The 18,499-nt window shown below is 49.1% G+C and overlaps 1 long non-coding RNA gene across 26 annotated transcripts in view; it reads right to left on the bottom strand.

The window, feature by feature from the left end:
• Nucleotides 1–3,228: 3,228 nt before the first annotated feature.
• Nucleotides 3,229–18,499, bottom strand: part of LOC142434552 (uncharacterized) — a 68,917-nt gene continuing 53,646 nt past the window's right edge. For 14 of the 26 annotated variants that reach the window (XR_012781181.1, XR_012781182.1, XR_012781177.1 and 11 more), the window contains 4 exons: nucleotides 16,943–17,081; nucleotides 15,564–16,253; nucleotides 14,561–14,827; nucleotides 3,229–7,332 (listed from right to left, as the gene is read on the bottom strand). This is a non-coding gene — a long non-coding RNA (uncharacterized LOC142434552). Of the gene's footprint in view, nucleotides 7,333–8,126; nucleotides 8,227–11,630; nucleotides 11,795–14,560; nucleotides 14,828–15,563; nucleotides 16,336–16,942; nucleotides 17,082–18,499 lie in introns of all 26 variants that reach the window. The other 12 variants (XR_012781170.1, XR_012781175.1, XR_012781160.1 and 9 more) reach the window with 11 other exon arrangements.

Here is an 18,499-nt window from a genome sequence, read left to right as displayed (position 1 = left end):
AGTTCAGAAGCAACAAAGCCCACATGGAAGAAGCACACCAGCCTGTGTGATCACAAGGTGTCAAAGGGATCAGGTATAAGGCATCATCAGAACAAAAAAAATCTTATCATTTGTCGGCCACTGGAGATCCCCTTGCAGAGGGGTCTAGGGGAGGAGATGGGTCAGTCAAGGTGCGACGTAGCACCGATGAAGAATACATCTTTCCTCCAGTTTCTAAATGCTTCCTTCCCCCTGCTCCCCAACTATCATGATCCAAATTCTACCTTGCAAGTCTGGATAGAGCGGAGGATGTACACTGGTGCAGATAGGAGCTGGAAGCACAGGGAATCCAGGGCGGATTCAGGACCAGGGGATTCAGGATACCTTCAGGACCAGGGGTGTGAGTGGCGATACTGGGAGGGTAGAGGGAGAGAGAGTTGGAAAGAGGGAACCAATTACAAGGATCTACGAGTGACCTTCTCCCTGGGGGACTGACAAAAGAAAAGGGGATGAAGGGAGACATCGAACAGGACAAGATATGACAAAATAATGATTTATACATTATCAAGGGCTCATGAGGGAGAGGGGAGCGGGGAGGGAGGGGCCAAAAAGAAGACCTGATGCCAAGGGTTTAAGTGGAGAGCAAATGCTTTGAAAAGGATGAGAGCAAAGAATGTACAGATGTGCTTTATACAATTGATGTATGTATGGATTGTGATGAGTTGTATGAGCCCCTAATCAAATGTTTAAAAAAAGAGAGAGAAAGGGGGACCTTGGAGAGCTGTACATTGGGCATTAGTTTTGTCAAGAGTGGCTGGTGCTCCCTGGCTTGTGTAGAGTTTGTTTATTCGCTATTTATGCCTGCTCCGTGCTGCCCTGAGAATTTATTCCCATGTGGTTTGGTAGGCTGTGCTATGCCTGCTACTGAGAAGATAGGACTGCAAGTGCGTCAGACCAGAGCTCCCTTGGCGTGGGCCGAGAGCTAAGCCTATTTGTGCATACATCCACCCCAGGCTGGTCACACAGAGCTTTATCCCTGCAGCTCAGCCAATCAGTCACCCTAGCTAGTTCCGGGGCTGGGAAAAATTGGTCAAGAGAATTGGGAAGCCGCAGTCTGCCAGCTTGTGCTGGCACAGGGAAGTCTACCTGCAAGCGTTGTTGCTCTCTTTTTTTGTAATAAATTTGTGTCTGCTTCCCTTTATGCTGAGATTCGTGTGGTCTGGAAGTGTACGGTATCCCTCTCTGGGACCCCTCTGCGCTGGTTTCTGCTGAGTCCCTCCATGTGGGCTACTTGGTCACCATCTTCTCCATGAAGATTCAGTGACTGAATTTTGTGGGGATCTGGAAGTACAACACCAGGCCTTTCTTCTGAGTCACCGCAGGGTGGTCTTGACCTTCTAATCTTTCTGTGATCAGCCAAGAATTTTTACTGTTTGCACCACTCAGCTATTTCATAGTACTTGTAGCAATGTGGAATTTTGATACGTGAATTATGTGCAAAAAGCCTATGAAGCGTGTGTAAATATCAAGCCTGTTTTTTTCTTAGAAGATTCTGTTTGTATGTTGCTACTTTAAACAGTTCTACTTTGTGTTCATGAGTAGAATTCAGTTTGGTAAGGAAGCAAGGAACCCTGATGGCACTGGGAACTAAGAGTGGACTACAAAACACAAGGGCAATGTGAGTCTGAGCCAGCAGCCACTCGCTGTCTGCTCCTGCATCAAACTGGCAGCCACGGAGATTGCATACAAGGCTGCTAGGAATCACAGTCAAGTCGGTGAGTCAGTTTTCGAAGATGATGAAACACTGCACAGAAAGTGAAGATCACAATGAGGAAATCTTTTAAATGACCCATGCAGATGGTTATGATGGACATTAAAAAATCAGTCTACCCCAAAATACCTAGAAATCATAGTAAAAGCTCAGTTTACAGTCATTATATATAATTAGATGCCCCTACATAGTTAAGTTGCATGTTGGGTGGTGATCCACATGGTCAACAGTTCAAAACCACCATCAGCTCATCAGGAGAGAGACTGGACTTTATACATCCATAAGCAGTTATAGTCTCAGAAACCCATGGGGGGGCATCATGAGTCAGCATTGACTTGATGGAAGTGAGTTATAAGGTTATACTAATAGGGACCCTATAGGACAGGTTAGAATTGCCCCTTTATGAGTTTACGAGATTGTGAATATTTTACTGGAGCAGAAAGCCCCACATTTCTACCTTGGAGCAGTTAGTGGTTTCAAACTGCTGGCTTTGCTGATCACAAGCAAAGTACAACCACTACTCCACCAGGACTCAATGGCAGAGTTTGGCTATGGAGATGAAGCTATACACACAAGACCAGATGAGCGGTTCAAACATACAAGGTGCTCACTGGAGAAAGATGAGGCTGTCTACCCAGGTGATGATTTAGTCTTAGAAACCTTATATATACGGTCTCTCTGAGTCATCATAGACTCCATGGCAGTAGGTTTCATATTTTGGTTTATGCAGTTATATGAACACAAGAAAACAAACCAAAACACCAAAAGTGCATTTTTCTAACAAGTTGATTTATTGGTGTCTTTACATTTTCCTGCATCTAATTATTTTCTTCTGCCACCAACACCTATTGAGCTTTTGTTGGGTGGCGTTGAGTGGATTCAGACACCTTGTGAGCCTACAGGGGGAGGAGAACTGCCTCTGTCGTCTTTACAGGAGCAGATCTCCAGGACTTTTCTCTGCCGAGATGCTGGTGATTTCAACCTGTGGTATCACATGATTTCTCTTCAAGACATGATACATGCATTATGAAAACAAACCCATCAACAATCTGCATCACTTCCAAACTAGGACTGCAGTTCCAGAAGAAAGCCACCCTCACCTGAACCCAGGGACCAGATGATGGCCTTGTTGGAAGGATTCAGGATGGAGTCAAAAGTGTATCTCCATAAAGGCCCTAAAAAGTAGGATTAGGCCTTAGCCAAGTTATAGGACTTTTTTCTTAACCACCCGTGCCCCTCACCCACCTCCCCTACCCCAACCTCTCACTGACCACTGACAAAAAAGAGAGACCAGTTTAAATGGAGTGGGAAAACCCAGAAAGCACCTGGCCTGAGGGCCCATCTCAGCTCCTGACTTGTTCTGTCAACTTTATTGCTCATCACCTGAATTTCTTCATCTGAACAATTCAGGTGCTGGGATTTGCTACAAAAAGTTATTTTGAAGAGGAAGCAGGTGAGGGTCATGAAGTACCATGCAATTTTTAAAAATTATTAACCGTTTTATTAGGGGCTCATACAACTCTTATCACATTCCATATATACATCAATTGTGTAGAGCACAAATGTACATTCACTGTACATTCATTCTCAAAATATTTGCTCTCCACTTAAGCCCTTGGCATCAGGTCCTCATTTTTCCCCTCCCTCGCCGCTCCCCCTCCCTCATGAGCCCTTGATAATTTATATTTTGTCATATCTTACCCTGTCCGATGTCTCCCTTCACCCACCTTTCTGTTGTCCATCCCCCAGGGAGGAGCTCACATGTAGATCCTTGTAATCGGTTCCCTCTTTCCAAACCACTTCTCCTCTACCCTCGCAGCATCGCCACTCACACCCCTGGTCCTGAAGGTATAATTCGTCCTGGAATCCCAGTTTCCAGTTCCTATCTGTACCTGTGTACATGCTCTGGTCTAGCCAGAATTGTAAGGTAGAATTCGGATCATGATAGTGGGGGAGGGGGGGAAGCATTTAGGAACCAGAGGAAAGTTGTATTTTTCATCAGTGCTACATCACACCTTGACTGGCTCATCTCCTCCCCTAGACCCCTCTGCAAGGGGATCTCCAGTGGCCGACAAATGGGCTTTGGGTCTCCACTCTGCACTCCCCCCACCACCTCACTCACTATAAGATTTTTTTGTTCTGATGATGTCTTATATCTGATCCCTTCAACACCTTATGATCGCACAGACTGGTGTGCCTCTTCCATGTGGGCTGTTGCCTCTGAACTAGATGGCCGCCTGTCTACTCCCAAGCCCCCAGACGCTATACCCTTTGACAGCCAGGCAACTCTCAGCCCCCTTTGGCACACTTGCCCATGCACCAATTTGTCCTCTGCAATCGTATCATGGAGGTGTTCACCCAAAGATATTTTTCTTTATGCCTGATAACTGATCTCTTCAGCACCTCGTGATCACACAGGCTGGTGTGTTCTTCCATGTGGGCTTTGCTGCTTCTGAGCTTGATGGCCATGTGTTTACCCTCAAGCTTTTAAGACCCCAGATGCTATATCTTTTGAAAGTCGGGCACCATCAACTTTCTTCACATTTGCTTATTCACCCACTTTGTCCTCAGCGGTTGTGTCAGGAAGGTGAGCATCATAGAATGCCAATGCAATCCTGAGTGAGCTTTTTATTTATTTATTTATTTTTAATCTGGGAGAACAGTCGAAACTCCTGCCAGTGGTGGCCAGGGGGTCATCCAAAGTCTGCACCTTGAGGGCTGTGTGAAGGTCCCAGGTCTTCCTTTGCAGGGTGATGAACCAACAAGCAGGCTAGGGTTTTGAGTGACCCCCAGGCCCCATTGGCTCCTGGGTTGCTAGCACACAGTCCAAGTTCATACCATGCCACACCGATCTGTGCTGGATTCCGGGGTGGTAAATACGAGGTCTTAGATTGTCCATAGGGCCCATTCAGCCCACTCCTGGAGGGCTCATTTCTCCCCCTGCTCCCCTCCCATTCTGGCTCTTGAGGGTGTAAACTGCATATATCAAATGAGCCTGGGTTCTGGAGAGGAGTCTTCTGGTTCACCTACCCCCATCTCTGTAACGCTTGCTTCAATCTCTTCCCAACATGACTCTAGGTGGGTAAGCCCATGTTCCACTCATCCTCTAGTTTTCAGTTTCAAATCCACTTGCTGGCTCTGGCCAATTATTCTTTTTATATGATTAAATTGGTCGTTTCTCTGCAAGGTCTATTTTTCTCCCAGTTTGTAAATTTGAAACTGACCTGAATTTGACCCATCCTTTAGGGGGCAAGCAGCCCGGCAATGAGAGCAGAAGCTCCCTGTGGCCTATGTTCCCGTAGTCCCATGAGCAAGACCAGCTCACACCAAAGGGACACTCACTACTCCCTGGGCTCCCGGCTAGAAGGTTCTGGTGGCACAAGGAGGTTAAGCACTGGGTACCGAATGACAAGGTGGGCAGTGGAACCCCAGCAGCCACTGAGTGAGAGAAAGATGAGGCTTTCTGTTCCATAGGGATTCCAGGTCTCAGAAATCATTCTGAGCAGGGCAGACATCTGTGATGCTCTTCTCTGCCCACTGATCCATGAAGATCAACCCCTTTGAGGACTTCTCAGGGCATGCAGCGTTCTCTTCAGACAAGCCTACACTCAGGAATGAATAACAAGGAACTTGGAATCTGATGGGGACAGAGGCTATGTGGGAGGTGGAGGGGGAAATGGAGACAAATGGTGACACCTTGAGAAGCTCAAAGGTGAAGGGCCTCTCTGTGCCATGCTTACTCCTATCAGCCTGGCGGTGCTAGGCTAAGCACTGGGTTGCTAATCAGAGATCACTGGTTCAAACACAGCAGCCAACAGCAGTGGGTAGTGAGAGGCGGGATTATGTGCGATATAAAAAAACTGTTCCCCAGATCAACTCCGCCAAACATATGTTAGACCTAGGACACTGCTTGCAACTAATGGAAAATGATTGTCACGTTATCTCCCTGAGGACACCAGCCATCCAGAGCAAGCAGACACCATTGTTTTTCCTGCCATAGGTGGGGTTCCCTACTCCCTGCTGTTAGGACAGTGGATTGCTTCCCCTGAAAGCTTAGTCCAAATAAAGTCTCCAGCTCTAAGGCAATCAAGATTAGACCGCCATCAAGACTATAGAACCCGCCCATCCTGTCACATGCTTACCCTTAATCCCTCCTCTTTCCGTAGCGTGTGTACCCCTAGATTGTCCCCGCCATTACTGTATTACCGATACTACAACGCTTTCCTGTGATGTATGTCTTTACGTGTAATTAGGGGGCTTGTACGTCCCCAAAAGATATATAAGCCTTGATTAGCAATAAATCTCTCTTCTCTCCTGACCTGTCTGCCTGCTCTGTGTGCGGCGGAACTGGCTGGTAAGACCATGGCCATCCAAGAGGTAGCATGCTCCAATGAAATGTGTCTGACTCCGTCGTTACTCTCTTCTTATTCTCTGACTTTACTACAATCCCTCAATATATCTCAATCATACAATTTAGCTTACTGTACCCATGATTAGTTGTGGGGGACTGGCTTCCCCCGAAGGATTACAACAGGTGGGAGAACTCCCAGGTGCCTACACAGGAGTCAATGTGGGTGATGCCTTTGCTCCCACCTCCTGGCAACTTCAGCCCCTTTCATGAGCTCACTTCCAATCAGGGGATATATGGGAACAGTGGAAGGGTCAGAGTCTGAAGTCCTTTATCCGCTTAGTCACAGGCTCTGCGTAGAGGGAGGAAGCCTCACTGGGCCCCAGGCAGCCCTCCCACACTGCGTCCTCGTCCCCGCTGGGAAGAGGTGAAAGAAGTCATTTGCAGGTCCTTCTCAGGGTGTGAAGGAAAGGAGGATGAGAAAGGCCCATGCATGCTCTCCCTCTAGGGCTTCCAAGGTAACTTTTCTGGGGGGCCGGGGGAGGAAGACTTGGAGGGTCCTGTGGCCCAGTGGGATTCTACAGTGATTACCGCCCACCCAAGCCCACTGTCATATTACTCCGCCCAAGCCCACTCTCATTGGTTCTCCCCCTACCTAAGCCCACTAGTGCTAGGTCAATTCCAACTGAGAGTAACAATCGTCCTCAAACACAGACCATCCCCAAAGTGAACCGTGGAGAGATGCTGGCCTGGCAGAGGAGGGGGCCAAGCCTGCCGACCCTCAGGGAGCTGAGGAGCCTCTCTGGAGGAGGGAGTTCTTGTCTCACCTTGGCACAAATTGCCTGCAGCACCTGAGTCCCTTGGCAGAGGAGCCAAGACTGGAGAAGGTGGGGTTTGGGTGGTGTTTGGAGAGCAGCAGAGCCTCTGGCCATGCCTTTAGCTCGTTCCCACCAAGTGGCTCCCTTCCACTGTGGATATGGTGGGGTACCCGGCCTAACCTGACTCCGGGCAATGGAGTGCACAGTGGGGTGGGGGCCTGGTCCTTGTGGTGAAGGGAAAGCCAGTGGCAGGCAGTGTGACCACAAGCTGAGCTGGTGGGCGTGCACCATCGAACTAGGGGTCAGCTGCCCATCGCCAAAACCACAGTGCCACCAGGGCTCCCGGGGCACTTGAAAGATGGTACATCCAAATACGATGGAGGGTCAAGTGCTAACGGGATTTCCAAGTCGTAGAGCTGAAAGAGAGAAAGACAGCAACAGAGAGGAGAGTGAGTTAGCTCTTCACATGTTTCATGATGAACTCCAGCTGAAATGATAATACATTGGGGTACATTGGGCTCAATAAAACACACTGTTAAAATGAACGCCCACTCCCAGCTTCATTGGGCTTTCAATGTGGCCACTGTTGGAATGGTGGTGGTGGGTGCTGCCAGAGGACTTGGACTCCGGCGACAGCATGGGCCAGGGTCCAGCTGCCTCACAGAGTGTTGTAGGCGGTCATCGCCAGAAAGCTGCATTGGGTGGAAGGAAAGCTTATCAAGAACCTGCGATAAGCAGAGGAAACAACCGTGTGTGCCCAATGCAAGGAGGACTTGAGGCGCTCACTGATGGAGATCGAGGACTTGCAGCCTTCAGGGTGTCTCGGGACTCAATGCCCAGAAGACCAAAGTCCCTCCCACAGAACCCCGAGAGAAAGTCTCAATAAATAAAGGGAGAGAGATGGCAGTTGCCCGGGACGTCCCCTTCCTGGTTCCACAAGCCATGCCCTCGGAAGGAAGCGCAGTGGAGAGATCCACGGACGGATCGACTGTGTCAGGCACATCTGCTGCAGGAGCCCTCTTTCAGGTGGGGAAGGGCAAGGGGGTCCCTTCGGGGCCCAGCCAAGGAGCTCCTGAAGGTTGCCACAGTGTCTTCAGCTGCCCCTGTCCAGGTCGAAGTTGGCCCTGAACTAAGAGACTGAAGAAGAGTTTTTGCCCCTGGAGCAGATGATGGAAGGGGCTCTGGCGTGCTGCCAGGACAATACACACACCTTTCTTGGAGGAAGCACAGCCATGAGACTGTTCCTTGGGAGGGAAGCTGGGGAGACCAGTCTCACACAATGTGGGCGTGTTCTCCGGAGAGACCTGTGGCTAAAGCATAGGGTCAGTGACAAATGACAAGCCCCTCAACAAGGTGCTTGGACACAGTGGCCACAGGCCTGGCGTCCTCACACAGCGTCAACCGTGAGGCTGCTGCGGGAACCGGCTGTGGTATCCTGGGATGTACACAGTCGGAGCAATGGCAACAGCAGTCCATAGGCGAGCATATCGTCACGTCTTTTCTCCTGCGCCGCCATGGAGGTTAGAACCATGCCCGTGGCCCATGGGGATTCTGTTGGGCAGCGCTGCCCCCTAGAGGACACTGCCTGGTACAGCAAGGCCAATAGACCTGCCATCCACAAGGTCTCCATAGACCATCCTGGCCCAGAGCCAGCAGCACAGGAACACTGCCACAGAGCTTTGGAGCTCCCTCCACGAGACCTGGGGTGGGGGCTGGGGCGCTGTCTCACATGTTGGGTCCTCCTTGGGCTCCCCAGCTCAGCCCTTTAGGATGCCAGCCAGCATGGGGGGAGTGGGGGTGGAGGGAGTCCCGGGGGCTGCCAAGAGAGAGTTCAGGCCAGGTCAGAAAGGAGTCAGGTCGGCTGGAGTGCCCTGGTCCCTGCAGCACCTCCAGCAAGCCAGTCTCTGTGGTTGTCACCTGCACTCTGGTCAAGCAATCGCTATGGCCACCCAGGGCGCCCGTGCCACAGCAAAGCTGGCTCCTGGAGGGAGCTGACCCCCTGGCCCTGGAGGGTCTGAAGGCTGAGGAAGGAGGCCACATCGGCCTGCCCTCCCCTAGACCACATGTATTGCACGCGATCCAATGCCGCCTGAGGTCAAGGCCACCAGGGCCACCACCCAGGCTGCTCCAGGGTGGGGGCACATATCGGGGGCTGTGGTGACCTTGTCATGGACTCTAGCATCCTGTGGACCCCTGTCGGAAGGGACTATTTGCCCACCTTTGTCCCAAGTCGTCCCCCTGGTGGCGTCTTGGTTAAACTTTAGCCAGCAATCTGCAAAGTCAGCAGTTGGAAGGCACCGGCCGCTCCGCGGGGAGAAAGACCCGGGTTTCTACTCCCTTAAAGGGTTTCATCTGCCAAACTCACCGGGGCAGGTCTACCCTGTTTGGCAGGGTCGCCGTGAATTGGCAGTGAGTGTGGATTGGGCTAGGTTGCCTGCGTGCCAGCCCGGGGGTACACCGGAGACCCGGCTATAGGTCCCGGAAGGAGTAGTCAGCCGGCCTGGGAGCCGCCCTCTCCGAAAGTTCATGGCCTGGCAGCTGCAGGGAGAGCATGAGGACCCGGTGCCCAGCATGAGCTGGACAGACGGCGCCCAGGAAGCCAAGGGGCCGGTCTCGCTTGTGCACACTTGCATCCCTGGCTGTCTGAGTGTATGTGCAAAGTTCCCCTGGATCCAACACCGGGTCTGGTGCTGAGCAGTGATCCAGGCATCGAACAGGCTCCTTGGAGGATTCCCCAAAATAGGGTGCTTATGGAAGCAGGAGAGGTGAGCCGGGCAGGGAACCTTCTGGAAGGGACAACGCCCAGAACCACAGGGTCTGGCCCCGCTGGGCACCTGAAAAGACCAAGACCACTGGGTTTAGGGCCATCCCAGGTGGGGGCAATTCCAAAGGACCCCTGTGCACTCTCCTGCAACATGCCCACCTACATCCAACCCCCCCCCCTCAGGTTTGCACTGATTCCAAATACCTGGCATGTCACAAGGCTCTGGCGACTATCACCCCGTAACCTTTACATTGTGTTGCACATCCTGCCCTCCCCATGGCGTGTTGCAGGACCCTCCGCCCCATCTGTCAAATCCACTGATTGTGCTTCTTCTTCACCCTGGCACGTGACCATGCCCCAACCCCTTGTGCTAGTTGTGTGCACATCCCACTCCACCTCCACCCCAAGCCCAGAGAGTGAGAGCGAGAGAGAGAGAGAGAAGAGGTGTGGAAAAAAGAGGAGAGGAGAGAAAGGAGAAGGGAAGACAGGAGAAGAGAGAGGAGAGGAGAGGAGAGGAGAGGAGAGGAGAGGAGAGGAGAGGAGAGGAGAGGAGAGGAGAGGGGAGGGGAGGGGAGGGGAGGGGAGAGGAGAGGGGAGGGGAGGGGAGGGGAGGGGAGGGGAGGGGAGAGGAGAGGAGAGGAGAGGAGAGGAGAGGAGAGGAGAGGAGAGGAAACAAGAGGGAGAGTGAGGAGAAGGCACCCCCGCGACTCCTCCTGAAGGAGCCCTGGAGGCAGAGCTTGAACATGCTGGCCGCTCTGCAGGAGAAAGACCAGGCTTTGTACTCTCGAAATACGAGTCCCGGTCTGGGCACCCCTGAGGGGTGGTTCCTGCGACCCTGTCTGACAGCGTCACTATTCATAACTATGAGGTTTTACTCTTCCTCAAAGTTAATTTACTAAAGAAAGACAAGTAATGATCCCAGGATTGTTAATGATAAAATCCAAACCCAAAGAGGAAATTTTATCAGTGCTTAAATTGTGAACAACTGGTTTTCAGAAGGCTACGGATGATGGTAGGACCCCAAAATCCATTGGCAAGATTCGCACATAGATGAAGCCTCCCGTGAATGCCCTCTGACCACAGACCAGAGGTGTGAATAGCGGAGGTGTCATCTGGAGTGCACTGTTGTTGCTGTTTTCCTGTATTTTGTTTTCTGTTTTCCTTTGTATGAAATGCAGGAGGGGTAGCGCTATGGAGACAGTGACGGCATTGTTGGTTTCTGGAGGCATATGGCAGGGTAGGTTGACGGGAGGGGTGGGGCTGATGAACATGGGTACAAGAGGTTGATGATGGAGTTGACTGTTTGGCTCTCATTAATATAACTGAACTATTGAGTTGTATGATATGTGAAATACATGTCAATAAAACTGTTTTAAAAGGAGAGAACAGAAGAAAAGAAACAGACAGTGAAGCCATGGATGTATAGAAGGAAAAAATGAAAGGCGACACTAAGAAAGGGTCACTAGGTGGGTGGTTGGAAAGCAGGTCATCCATGGAGAGTCTCAGGATAAGTAACGGCCTTTCCACCAACCCAGAGCAGCAGAAAACCAAACAGTGGTTACAAAGGACATGAACACTAGCTAGCAATGCATTTTCCCAGCACATAAGGTCCAAAGTCAGAACATATATTTACTGAAGACAGGAAATTAGAAGATAATATTCCTCATACTGCTTTTGGGGTTAGGGAAAAAGTACTATGAAGTTAAAATATGTATTAGTTTCATTTTCATTACACACAGGGACTATAGCCGAAGAAAAACTACATCTGGTTTTCACTATCAAGAGGGTGGAAAAGAAGAATGGAACGGGAAGTGATCATCCTGGAAGGTCTTTACCTTAATAGCAATGCACTATTTCTTTGAGGACGATGAAACTTTATCCGCAATGCCATGATGGCGGTTAAAGACAGCATAACACACAGCTATACACAAACCAATAGAACCAACATACCTGACAGGCTGTGAGTGTATAACATAATTAAATCTCTGTTGAAAGCTTTATAGTAGAGACTATACAGAGACTAGAAGAGAGCTCAAGTTGACATGTTCCTCGGTGGTGTGCTGGGTGGGTTGAGTCTACATGGACATAGTCCATTTCTTGAGTTTTGAGTCAAGCTAGAGAGAAATTTAAGGTTGCAATTAGGGAAGGTTTTAGGCAGGGGTCCTCAAACTTTTTAAACAGGGGGCCAGTTCACTGTCCCTCAGACCCATTGGAGGGCCGGACTGTAGTTTAAAAAAATAAAACTATGAACAAATTCCTAAGCACACTGCACATACCTTATTTTGAAGTAAAAAAAATGGGGCAAAAACACCCTGTAGGCCAGATAAATGTCCTCGGGGGACCACATGTGGCCCGTGGGCCATAGTTTGAGGACGCCTGGCTTTAGATCTGGCCAGTACAGGGTAATTGATGGGTAGTTTTTCCTTCTAATCTTGAATGAAATAAATTTACCACCAGGTAAGAGCCCTGGAGGCCTAGTGCGTTTCTCATTGAGCTGCTAAGCACATGGTCAGCAGTTTAAAACCACCAGCCTCTATGTGAGCAAAAGATGGTGCTTTCTGTTCCTACCAAGAGTTTTAACCTTGGAAACCCACAGGGGCAGCTATACTTTGCCCGATAGGGTCGCTATGAATCAAGATTGACTGGATGGCAGGGGGGTTGGTTTTCAGAAGTAAACACTTGAAAGATTCAGCACAAGATATGAGAACTTTAAAAGGGGGGAGCTAGAGCCCCCCCCAATGGAATAGATAATTAAGTACCCAGGTTTAGGGAGGACAGGCACTGTGTGAGTTTTTTGCTGTCTTCTTGGGCAAAGGGACGACCTACCAAGTCAAGATTTTTCTGTAATTACTGAGAGGTGAATGAGAGACAAAGATAATAGTGGTGCAGGAGGGGAGAAAGGGGGCAGGGCACATATTCATAAAAAATATATGAATATATGTATATTTGTTTATATATGTTCGTATAGGAAAACGCTACAAAGAAGCAGATGGACTCTGGGCCTCTACTTGCCTCAGTACAAGAACGGTTTGTTCTAAGAATGTGGCATTGTACGAGACCCACCTCCCTGACACGGTCATTGAAGACAGAATGGGTTCACAAGAAAATGTGGTGAAGAAAGCTGATGGTGTCCAGCTATCAAAAGATACAACATCTTGGTCTTAAAGGCTTGAAGATAAACAAGCGACCATCTAGATGAGAATCAACAAAGCCCACATGGAAGAAGCACACCAGCCTGTGTGATCATGAGGTATTGATGGGAAGAGGTATCAGAAGTTCAAAAACCACACATACAAATCGATAGGAAGGGCAGTGAATGTAGTGGAGATCCAAACTCCACCAAGACAATTGGACAGTCACCCTCAGAAGGGTCTCATGGTAAGGAGGAAAAATCCAGGGTGCAGTATGGCACTGATGAACCATGTAACTATCCTCTAGTTCTGTAAGATTTCCTCTCTTTACTATTAAGGTCTTTATGTGATAGACCTCATTAATCATGGTAGATTTGTATATGTTCATTTGTATATTTATGATCGGTCAGTACATGACAGACGACCACTCAGAGACAGTGACAGGAGTCATGGTTCTCTGAGGGTATGGGAAGGAAGGGGGTTGGGGGCGAGGGGAGTTGATAACAGGGATGATAGTACAACCCCATGCTGCAATGGGATTGAATAACAGAACTGTATGGGAAAGGAAGGGAAATATTGGAATGAGTCAGATTTGTCAATAAAAATATTACATGCACACGTAATTGTTCTGTAAAAAGGGAGACTGCATAGACAGTTGCTTTACAACTCTGGGAGAAAACGTTGCCATTTAAAAGAATGTATGTAGTTGGACAGGTGAATATGGAGTCAGAAGGAAAGCTACTCCTTGGTTTTCATCTACAAATAGATAAACAGATTTAACTTCTCTTCCATAGTGAATCATTTCTGGTAACACTTGTTTTAGGTGGACACCTTACCGAATTTTGAAAGATCCTCCAGCTCCCCACCCCAAGGCATTTTCCTCTTTCAGATTTAGAGAGGAATGATTACTTCATTTCTCTCAAATGTGCTGTCAGCCGAGGCCACGCCCCCACAGAGCCTACATCCTGTCAGACTGGGAAAGTCAACGTCTCCAATTGGGTGGAATTTATGTTCTCTCTGGAGACTCCTCCCTTAGCCTCAGAGCCCTCTGAGGGGTCCTCACTCATCCCTGAGTCTATCACATGTCATATCCAGAAAATATTCCTAGAAGACAGAAACTATGCTTAAAGAACTTCCACCTGATGGTACTATGAGAACTCAAAAGGTCTGCCCTCCAGTTTGGTCGTGAACTGAGATTTTCTGAAGCCAAGAGAGGTCAACCTACTTCCTGTTCCAAGAACCAGGGGAATTAAGCACATTTTCCCTTCCGCACCAGTGATGTCACCTTCTCTATCTTGCTGTACACTGTGGAAAACAGGGCCGCCACCAAGGGCTGAGCCTTGGCTTCCCAGTGCAAGGCATGCCTACCAACCTGGCTGTCCACTTCCTCCTTACCCACCTCGGCAGCTCCCAATGCCTTCATATTGGGCCACACTTGCCCCATGACTCAGGCAGGGCCTTGGGTTTAATGGTGCCGGGGACCTTGCCTTCCTCTAATCCCATTTTCCACCAGAAATAACATGGCGCAAACAAGTGCCTCAAAACAGTTGCCACATGATGGCAAGATAGCACCAGAAATGACAGTATACTCTTCCCCAGAACCTCACCCTCTGTCTATTTGGGGAAGAGAAAAAAAAAGTCAACCGGTGTCTACTCCCTTTAAAGCCTAGTCTGGTCGTAAAGTGGGATCATGGGTTGGGCAGCAATGCAATCCATCAAGTATACAACTGGAAACGACTAGCTACTCACCAAGAGAAAGACAGGGCTTTCTACTCCCTTGCAGGGTCACCGTCTTGGCAGCACACGGACGCTGTTCTGCGCGGTGCTGTCTGGTCACTGTGTGTCTGCATGAACTGGCAGGCAGTGAGCTCCAGTGAACCCTGGCTCCACCTTCTCCAGTTTGAGGGCTCTAGCTCCCAGAATCCCTGCTACATCTTGCAAGCACTTGCCTCTAAAAGGGGGGATCTGATGTTTCTTTCCTTCAGCACAAGGAGGAATTACACCAGACCAGATACCCTGTGGGAGGACAGAGCTAACATCAGCCATATCTTGAACTTTGGCACTCCAGTTTCACTAAGAACGCAAGGAACCCACTGCTTCTCTCCACAGAGACTACCTACTTCGGGCTCCACGGACCGCTGGGAACACTTCAATGTGCGCTTTCTTACACCTCCCCTAAGGGCTGTTGGCTGGAATTTCAAGGATCCTTCTGTTAGAAGGGCCATATCTGTAATTCATGAGAACTCCCAAGAACCAGGTCTTCTGAAGTAAGCCTTCCTAACAAATTTTTTTTGTATGAGATCTAGTGATGGAGTGGTTACGTCAGCATTGGGCAGCTACTTAAAGGTCACCGGTTCAAATCTGCCGGTCACTCCTCAGGAGAAACCAAACTCACTGGCATCAAGTCAATTTTGACTCACACTGGCCCTGCAAAACAGGGTAGAACTCATGCCATGGGTTTCTGAGAAGGTACCTCCTTACGGGATTGAAAAGCTTCCTATTTTTCCTGAGGTGCAACCGGCAGATTTGAAGAGCTGATCTTGAAGTAGCAGCCCAATAAATCGTGCTATCAATCTAACACTCTTCCTCTTCCAAATTGTACCTATGTCACTCCGGGATGTACCATGAAATTGGATGTTACAGGAGCAAACTCACTGCCTTCAAGCTGATTCTTACGCATAGCATCTCTATAGGAAAGAGTGGAAGTGCCGCACAGGGTTTCAGAGCTGTAATCGTTAAGAATGCAGATTACCACATCTTCCTTTAAGAAAGCAGACTGCCACATCTTTCTTTAAGAGAAAGACGACTGCCCCGTCTTTCTGGAAGACAGCAGATTGCCACATCTTTCTGTAAGAAAAACGACTGCCACATCTTCCTGTAAGAAAGCAGACGGCCACATCTTCCTGTAAGAAAGCAGACGGCCACATCTTCCTGTAAGAAAGCAGACTACCACATCTTTCTCCTGACGAGGGGCTGGTGGGTTCACACGTGTCAATTGGCAACTGTGCCCCCAGGGCTGCTGCTTACATCAGCTGCTGTGTACAAGTGAAGCCCCAGTCCCAAACACCCCTGGGACCAACTGCCCCCATGGAACCGTTTTACTCTGTCCCATAGGGTTCCTATGGGTGTGAATCCCCTCGAGGACACATAACCACAAGGGCCCCAAAGCACTTAGTGCATATAACTGCCTACAGTTGCATCTTGACACAGCCATGGCCAGAAGACTTCTATGTCAGCAGTCCGGGTCACAGGCATCCAGAGCGCAGTCCACACTTGTTCATTTCCTATCTTCTTGGGCAGGATTTGAGCTTTCACAGGAAACTGCTTCTCAGTTTCAGGCCAGTTGGGCCCAACCTCAGAGAACAGAGGACACTGGGTAGCTAGAGTCGTGAGCAGTGGCCACGGGAGGTGTGAAGACAGGGCGCGACGTGTGAGTCCTCATCTGCCATAATCATCAGGAGATTAGATTTGTCATTAGGTGTGGTTTGTAAGCACACAGGAAAACTATTCAGATGGAGTATTTGCTGTAGAACGAGAGACCGTTTCTTTAGGGGCCAGGTAACAATCTTTGCTTCTTGTAAGGCTTGTCGGTGGTTTGGCTGAACATGGAAACCCTAGCAAACTACCCCCTTCTCGCACATTCCCTCCACACACCTCACTGCCACAAGTGGAGCCCACCTGGCAGCGATCCCACAGGAGAGAAAAGAACTGCTCCTCAGGACTGGGGAGGTGGGAAATCTTTAAGGAGCCAGAAAGCCTCACTTTTCTCCTAAGGGGCAGCTAAGCAAACAGTTGGCAGTTCACAGCCACCAGGTTGTGGCCATCTGCACGGAGAGACATTGAGATAAGTTGCCAATTTCAGGTAGAGATTGGCTGTTTGTTTTAACAAGCATCTACTCAATGTTTTTCTCTCTCCGTCAAAACATTGTCATTAGGCATTCAGTGTTAGAGAAAATACAGTTCCCATTTGTCCCAAACATGGCAGCCACTGAACCCCGCCCCCACACTCCCGGAGCCCCGCAGGCTGATGGAGCTGGGGTTTGTCAGGGAACCTGGTTTTAGTTTCCACACTAACTCTGGAAGTGACAATGTTAGCCACCAAGAACCTCTGGATAATGCACCCCCACTTACCTTTCCTAGTACTACAGGGCTTTCCCAGAAGCCACCAGCAATAGGACTGGAGTCTTTGCTCAAAAATCATCCGCTTGATGGCACTGTTGATTCACAAATACCAGCAACCCTGGCCTCCTCTTGGCTCCCTCCGCCCTTTCTTGTGTAAAAAAAAAAAAACACACAGTGAGGCCCAGAAGTCATTACACTTGCAATTGGAATTTACTTAATTTATTGTTTGGGGTCTAAATTCTTCTTTTCTGTTTTGTTTTATTTTATTGGTTTGGAGTTTCCTTTGGACACTTGGAGGGCAATAGAAACATACCTGTGAGGACGCAAAAAAGCTTGCTGGAAAACGACTTTCCTTCCAGAACCTCTAGAAGTGTCCTCCTATGTGTCCATGTATGGAAACCACTCTGACTGCTTTTACAAGTAGGCTTCTTTCACACTGCCAAAGCTGTCAGCACAGTAAATCGGAATTCTCTGTGACTGGGTACTGAGGTTTACACATGTAGACACCCTGGTCTTCTTAGGTAAGGTTTTAGCTTTCACTTCTTGAGGCAGACATCTCTAGCTGAAGTCTTGATTTCCATCTGGTCAGTACTTCCTGGGCTTTTCCGGATTCACTGAGCGATGTCATACAGGGCAAGGCCTGGCACAGTTGGGCACTGTGGTGGCAGAGCTACTCTCCTAAGTCCTGGCAGGTCAGAAGGGCATGTAGGAGTTATCCTGGTGTTCCTGTAGGCATGCCAGGTACTTGTTGCCCATTTGCTGTCCCAAATTGGAGGTCACTGTTCAGAAGACAGGTTAGGGGGCCACACAGGCAGGCACCCTGTGCAGAGACCATTTGTTTTGTTATCCATCATGAAGCGTTAGCTCCACAGACATTCATACGGACACGAACGCAGGGTTTTCTCTTTCTTTAAATGCCATTTCGGTGCTAGGGTTGATTCAGCCACATCCAATTCAAAGAAAACACCCAAGGCCACTGTCCTATGGCCACTTCCAAGCCTGCTATTCTCTCTTCCAGCTTTTGTCCCAAACTTCCTTAGAATTTTGGCAAAACAGATTTCATTGTTTCGAAGGTATGTTTTAGTATATAATACACATAAATGTGTGGTAGGGCTGGGCAGCTAAGGTGGAGATTTGGACTCAGCAAGGACAGGACCCAAACAGAAGCTTGGGACTACATTTCCCAGAAACCTTTGCAACCGCCAGCGGAAGTCCTCAACAGTCTCCTCCTGGAAAACTAAAAAGGGCTGTTCAAGGGAGGGCCCACAGAGAAGTCCCAAAGAGAGCCCTCAGGCTGCTGGTGGGCTGGCTTCTCTCTTTCAGGAGCCTCTCAATAAAACTTTCAGTGTGAAAAACCCACTCTGTGCCTCTCAAAGCAAATCTTTATTTTGCGAAGGGAAGGACCCAGCAAACACCACTTCAGGTTTAAAGTTCACCTTTTCACTTGACCCAGAGGGAAGCAGGAGCCATATGTGCTTGGCTGTTTTGTCTCTTCCACACAAAACCTGCCCTGGATTTTACACAAATGAAATGGTCCTGCTGGGCACTTTAAAAATGTCTTTCTAA

This window comes from Tenrec ecaudatus, chromosome X (genome assembly GCF_050624435.1).
Source record: "Tenrec ecaudatus isolate mTenEca1 chromosome X, mTenEca1.hap1, whole genome shotgun sequence".
Taxonomy (NCBI): Eukaryota; Metazoa; Chordata; class Mammalia; order Afrosoricida; family Tenrecidae; genus Tenrec; species Tenrec ecaudatus.
Note: the sequence above shows the minus strand (reverse complement) of the source record. Positions and strands in the feature narration are given on the sequence as shown.